At 40.0% G+C, this 6,580-nt stretch overlaps 1 long non-coding RNA gene across 1 annotated transcript; it reads right to left on the reverse strand.

Moving 5' to 3' along the window:
• Positions 1–1,449: 1,449 nt before the first annotated feature.
• On the reverse strand, positions 1,450–4,612 carry LOC112653561 (uncharacterized). The gene is made up of 2 exons (XR_003132276.2): positions 4,206–4,612; positions 1,450–1,780 (listed from the first exon to the last, which is right to left on the reverse strand). It is a non-coding gene; the product is annotated as an uncharacterized LOC112653561 (long non-coding RNA).
• Positions 4,613–6,580: the final 1,968 nt, after the last annotated feature.

Below are 6,580 nucleotides of genomic sequence, written 5' to 3' on the forward strand. Positions count from 1 at the left end.
GGCTTGGGTCTGTCTGACCCCACTCTCAAGTGATTCCACTATTGAGTTATGCATTTCTTATTTCTGGTTTCATGGAGTTCCGTCTGAAGGCACGACCACAACATGAAGGTAAAATGTTCATGGTTGGTTCTGACCTCGATTTGAGAGATTTGGAGGTGGTAGAAGCCAGGTTGATGCATTGCATAAAACACACATTGTGTTCTAGAGAAATCGTGTCGCTGGTATAGTGCAAGGTGGAGTAAGTGCCGAGATTATCTGTCTCTGGCTTTGGAAGTTGCATAAAGGTAGATGGGAATGAGACCGAGAGGAGTCAGAAGAGGAGGGGCATTTGTTTCCACTCCAGGTATTATTCCTTAAGAATGGGCCTGATGCATTGCTGAGCCAAAATGTCACACCTCTAGAGTTTGTTCAAAGATAAATATATTTATAGGTTTTATATCAGTAAAGAAATTACTGTAAATGTAAGCATGAATTAGTTGGCTTGAACCTGGAAAAATTTGCTAGATACACTGGTTAACTTGTTTTCTTTTAACACTTGAATGTGTCAGATTTTGCTCCATTCAAAGGAGAGAAGCTAAGGTTGGAAACCTTCTGGTAGTTGAAATCTTTCACTTGGTTCCTCTAGTTCTTTGTCAGGTTCTGGCTTTACCTAGTAAAATAGGCAGTGTTGAGTCATGACTGTGCGCATGTGCATGTGCATTCATAAAGCCAGGGGGAGGGAAGATTTGTAAAATTATTCTCTTGAAGGTCTGCTAATAACAGATGAATCAGAAAGTTTGAACTACTCGGTTGCTTTCTTCAAAGGCAGATGATTTGCAGATGAAATAAAGAATGAAAATTGGAAGGTGAATAGTTTAGTCGTTTAAAGAATAGCCAAGAACATCCAGCGTGGTGATGAGTGGTTTAATACATGTATTTGATAGATATGGTAATCAAATCACCAAGTAAAGGAGACAATCTGAAAATGCCACTGAGACTGGACATTCCCAGAACTCTCCGTGTGCTTGGTAATTAAACCCAGGTGCTTAGAAAGACTGACCTAACAGTGACTTGCTGTTCCCATCTCCCATCAGTGGTAGTGAAATGGAGCAGCCTCAATTCCTTCCTTGTGGAAGGAGATGTGATTAACCTGATAACCCAAGGGGAAGTCTCAGAAATGTGCATGGAGAAAAGGCAAATGACTCTTTGTGGGGTCAGGGTGGAAGGGTTGGCCATGCAGGAAAGAATTGGGTTTCTCATGTTGCAGGGATTCTTCAAACGTCCACTGTGACAAGAGCATTCCAAAGATGACAGCTCTCTTGGCTTCCCTGCCATATTTTAGCAAGAAATATTGGGAAGAGGGTGAGGAGAGGGAGGTGAGTGGGGGCAGACTTGAAAGCAAAGAGAGAAAAGGGGAGAGCGTGGCACACATACTCCCATAAATATGAAAACAAATGGGCTTCAGATGGCTTGAGGCACAAATGACATTTCTCTTTAATGGGAAGCACACTTTGAATAAAACCAAGCAAGCATCATCCATCATCTCTCCTCCTGATGTGCCTTAACAATCAGTATGTGTGAGGGCATCTGGGACTTATGCAGGGCTTGTGGGCTAGAGCTGTAGTTGGGAGATGAGGCTTTTCTGGGCTCCAGGAACACAGAGCTGGGTGCCCAGAGGTGATGAGGTCAGAAGGAAGCCAAGGCTGCGATGTACCATCAAGGGTCTCCGTGGTAGACTGCTTCTTACAGGAGAAATCCATCTCTGTCATGGGTATGCCATCCCTGACAGCTCACTGTCACCCTAACGGGGAGGTGGTAGAAAGGAAGGCAAGAACAGGGTTTGAGTTATGCCCTGAAAGGCTATAAAAATGGTGTACATTTGCTCTGGCTCATTCTTTCCCTGCAAGGCCTAGAGCTTCCCTGATAGGCTTTTCCTATCTCCATCCTTTCCCTAAACAAAAAGTTTTATGCCTTGTTGCTTGCTCTCAGCTTATCTGATGGACACAACCGGTCTGGCATGAAAACCCCAATTAATTGGTTCATCTGATATTATCACATAATGGGCTATGATCTTAACAGAGCCTGTTGGGAAACAGCACCCTGATGCAAGGATGGGCTTGGATGGAGGAATTGCAAACACTGTGTGGGCAGGGCAGGAATTAGCATGAGGTGTGTGAGGCACTTTCAGAGGGCACAAAATTGGAGTGGTTAAAACAAACAAACAAACAAACAAACAACCCCCCCTATTGGTTAAGACAAAGAATACTTTATTATAGTATTTTTTATAAATAAAAAATAATGCAAGAAGTCCATGATGAACAAAATGGCACAATTTTAAATACAGAACACATGGGCCTGAATTAAGGTGAGTCAGTGGAGCACTGACTCTCAGGGTTATGCAAGTGAATGATTGAATCTTGTATTTCAAATTTCAAAATTTTGTTCATAAGGAGTGGGGTTTATGAGGCTATGTGATGGGCCAGTGCCTTCGCTTTTAGTTCTGTCTCAGCCTTCTTCTGCAGTCCAGCTATGATTCTCTTTCTGAATTCATATCATTTCTTTGCAATAATTTTTTTTTGGCTTAAGCTGGGTTGAGTGAGATTTTGTTTCTGGCAACCAGGAATCCCTAATATAGAAATAAATACTCACTTCTTTCCCTTCATGGAGCCCTGTCAGAGAATCTTGTCTTCTAGATTCAATCTTCTATTTCAAGTTTTAAAGAGCAATTTTTTAACAATAATAAGGATTTCCTTTTAAAATATATTACTTGTAATCTCATCAATCAAATACAATAGTTTTCTTTTTTACATGTTCCCTTAAAAGATCTAATCACAGTTTTACATGGTTACAGTGATAATGAACATATAATTTTGTATTCTGGTTTTTTAAAATTCTTTTTATTCGTATACCAATGGTTTTCCATGTTGTTACATGTCAATGGCTCTAGGCCATTCCATTGAGTTTTACGTTCCGTGTTTTACTTATTAAATCTCTTATTGTTAAACTTATAAACTGTCTCCAATTTTCCATATAATAATGTGAAAATGAATATGTTCATCCCCATAGATTTTGTTTCTCCAGTTATTTCTTTAAATTATGCTCCCAGAAGTCTGATTTCTGAGCCAAAGTCCCTTGTTATACTTCTTAATATATAATTTGCATTGCCATATAATTTTTAACAGCACTTAGAATTTATAATGAAAACAAAAGAATTTGAACCAAAAGAAACTTTACACATAAGCTACCACATTTCAGATTTAAGTAGGAGTGGGGGAAATAATCATCTTTAAAATTTGATTTATTTATGATATTGTTCAGTTTTAAAATTGAGCCTCAATTATATTTTTACCTCTCACTTGCAGTAGAGCCTTATGGTTGCACTAACTACTTTTTTTCCTCTCCAGTTAATTTTGCAAACTGGAGGAGCAATAATATTTTATGGTTTCTTTATAAGAATATATATTCTCATGATAACCAAATAGTCATCTAAGTTGCAAATTTAAATTGGAACTCTAACATACGTGGCAGATATCTGATGCGAAAATACTTATTTTTAAAGGTAACAATATTAATGTCATGACTCCAAGAGAGAACTAAAATCTTCTGTTTCAACTGTGGGCGTATGCAACAATCCCAATATCCCCTCTACTCTTCAGGAATTAAATATATGCAAATGAAAATCCAAAGACATATTTCACATTTCTGTGCTTTATTTTCACTGGAGCTTTTAAGACTATTTTAAAACAAACAGTAGAGACAAAAAAAGGACCTCCCACCCCAAAAGGCTCCATTTTCCCAGATCTAGTTAATAACCGAACTAGTGATAAAGCAAATATTCCTTACATGTGGGCCATTGTCTCTCTGTAAAAGAATTCTATCAACATTCCCCCAACACCAACATTTCAAAACATTAAACTCATTCTCAACATAGATAAACAAGATGGAGATAGAAAGCTCAAGCGTGACCATTGAGAGGTCAAAGTCTTAAAAGCAAATCTGATTCTGGCTACATCCCTTCATGGAAATACTTTCATCAGCCACAGCATTAGGTCAACAGCTTTAAAGTCCAAGCTGCCTTTCAGAAGAAGAGTTTTCTGGGTAGACCTAAAAACAGGAAGCAAATGAAAGGAAGAAATGTGGCAGATCACAGTAGCTAGGGCTGATGAGGGAAAAATCTAACTCCTAAAATAGATAACTCTGGAGATACACAGTATCTTGAGATTCACCTGTAGAATAACCCTTTCATCTTGTAAATGAAGAATCAAAGATCCCATGGCTTGCCCAAAGTCAGATGGCTAGATTATCCAACACTAAGGCTACTCTTTAGCTCTATGGAATTCTGTGCACTGTTACTTCATTTTATTACCATGTCACTGATAATAACATTCCTTCTGGTGGCATGCCTCCATTCCAGTCCCTCTTCCTCCTGTGTTAGCCACATCTCTGTCTTGGGAATCAACTAGGGGAGTTCCCCATTCCAAGTAGTGCCATGGCCATTGGGCTACTAATATTGAGCAAAACGGTAAATTCTCTTTCTGCCCCAAATTCTCATTCTCTGTTCTGTCAGGCTGGGACCTCCACCACCACTTACAAATATAGTCTCTGTTTCTCTTAGCACAGATTCTCCAGAGAACATTTGAACATTTGTTGTTGGGCTCCATCCAGCTTGTGATTTCATTCTCTTTAGATTAGGTTTCTTTCTTTCTTTTTCTTTCTTTCTTTCTTTCTTTCTTTCTTTCTTTCTTTCTTTCTTTCTTTCTTTCTTCTTTCTTTCTTTCTTTCTCTTTCTTTCTTTTCTTTCTTTCTTTCTTTCTTTCTTTCTTTCTTTCTTTCTTTCTGCTTTCTTTCTTTTCCTTCTTCTTCTTCTTCTTCTTCTTCTTCTTCTTCTTCTTCTTCTTCCTTCCTTCCTTCCTTCCTTCCTTCCTTTCTTTCTTTCTTTCTCTTTCTTTCTTTCTTTCTTTCTTTCTTTCTTTCTTTCTTTCTTTCTTTCTTTCTTCTTTCTTTCTTTCTTCTTTCTAAATTTTTTATTGGTGTTCAATTTGCCAACATACAGAATAACACCCAGTGCTCATCCCGTCAAGTGCCCCCCTCAGTGCCCGCCACCCATTCACCCCCACCCCCCTCCCCTCTCCCCCCTCCCCTTCTACCACCCCTAGTTCATTTCCCAGAGTTAGGAGTCTTTATGTTCTGTCTCCTTTTCTGATATTTCCTACCCATTTCTTCTCCCTTCCCTTCTATTCCCTTTCACTATTATTTATATTCCCCAAATGAATGAGAACATATTACTCAGCCATTAGAAATGACAAATACCCACCATTTACTTCAACGTGGATGGAACTGGAGGGTATTATGCTGAGTGAAAATAGATTCGGTTTCTATCTTGGTTTCTTCCAAAGGGGCTGCAGAGCAGTTCCACAGAATGGGCAGCTGTCTGGACAGGTAGTCTTAAAACTGAGCATCATTTTGGGGTTCAGTATTTTGATAGATAGAAGGTCATGGGAAGGAAAAAATTCAGTGAGGTGTTTCCATGAAGAAACTTTCAAGAGTGGGCTACCTTCAAAGGAATGAACAGCATTAAGGGGACCAGACCAGAAATGTTGATACACCCTGAGTTTGGCAACAGCGGGGAGCTGCTGCCACCAGAGGGCAAAGTGGAAAATGAAGGAAATAATGTTATATAACCTGGTGAAAAATGGTGCCCTGGAAGAAAGATCACTTGACAAAGCCACAGCCATGGAGGATGCTAATTGTGTCCAGAGATGCTGCACTGATTCAGGGAGGACATGAAGAAGAAATACTCCTGTCTCTCTGTCTCTGTCTCTCTTGTCTCTCTGTCTTTCTCTCTCTCACCATCCTCCTTTTCTGGCATTGGCCAAACTCAAAGGGAAGTCAGCCACCAAAAGAGCGGGGAGTGTGGTTCATCAGGGTTAATCTCTAGGGGCACAGAGCAGAACAGAGAATGGACTGGGGGAATAAAAGGAAAAATCTTGGCAACTTTTTTGTCAATGGGTCTTCTCATATAGTATTTGAAACAGTTTCATGGAGTGGTTAAGGAGACTGAGTACCTTGGCCAGGTGCATCAAATTTTTTCTGAGGTAAGGCAGTTTATCCATCCATAAACTTGCCCAAGGTCACAGATCTAGAGTGTCACTGGGATGTGAACATGTCTGTGTCACCACAAAGATAATAGTATCGAACACGGAGTATGCAGATAGTATTCAGGCACCATGCTAAGGCAGTCACAATCTTTAACTCATTTAATCTTTATGGCCCTGAGGCCTGAATATCATCACAACCTGGGGGTGCCAGGCCTGGGGTGCTCCATCTTCAGGAGGTCCTTGGTAGGTACTAACAGTCATGAGAAGTCCTTTTTTTTAATTAAAGATTTTATTTATTTATTCATGAGAGACACAGACAGAGAGGCAGAGAAGCAGAGGGAGAAGCAGGCTCCCTGTGGGGAGCCCAATATGGGACTCTGGGGTCACGCCCTGAGCCAAAGGCAGACACTCAACCACTGAGCCACCCAGGCATCCTGAGATGTCTTCTTTATGGAGAAATAATGATTTGAAATGACATTTTCCTTGATCCTTAGAACCATCCC

Source organism: Canis lupus, chromosome 3, assembly GCF_003254725.2.
Source record: "Canis lupus dingo isolate Sandy chromosome 3, ASM325472v2, whole genome shotgun sequence".
Classification (NCBI taxonomy): Eukaryota; Metazoa; Chordata; class Mammalia; order Carnivora; family Canidae; genus Canis; species Canis lupus.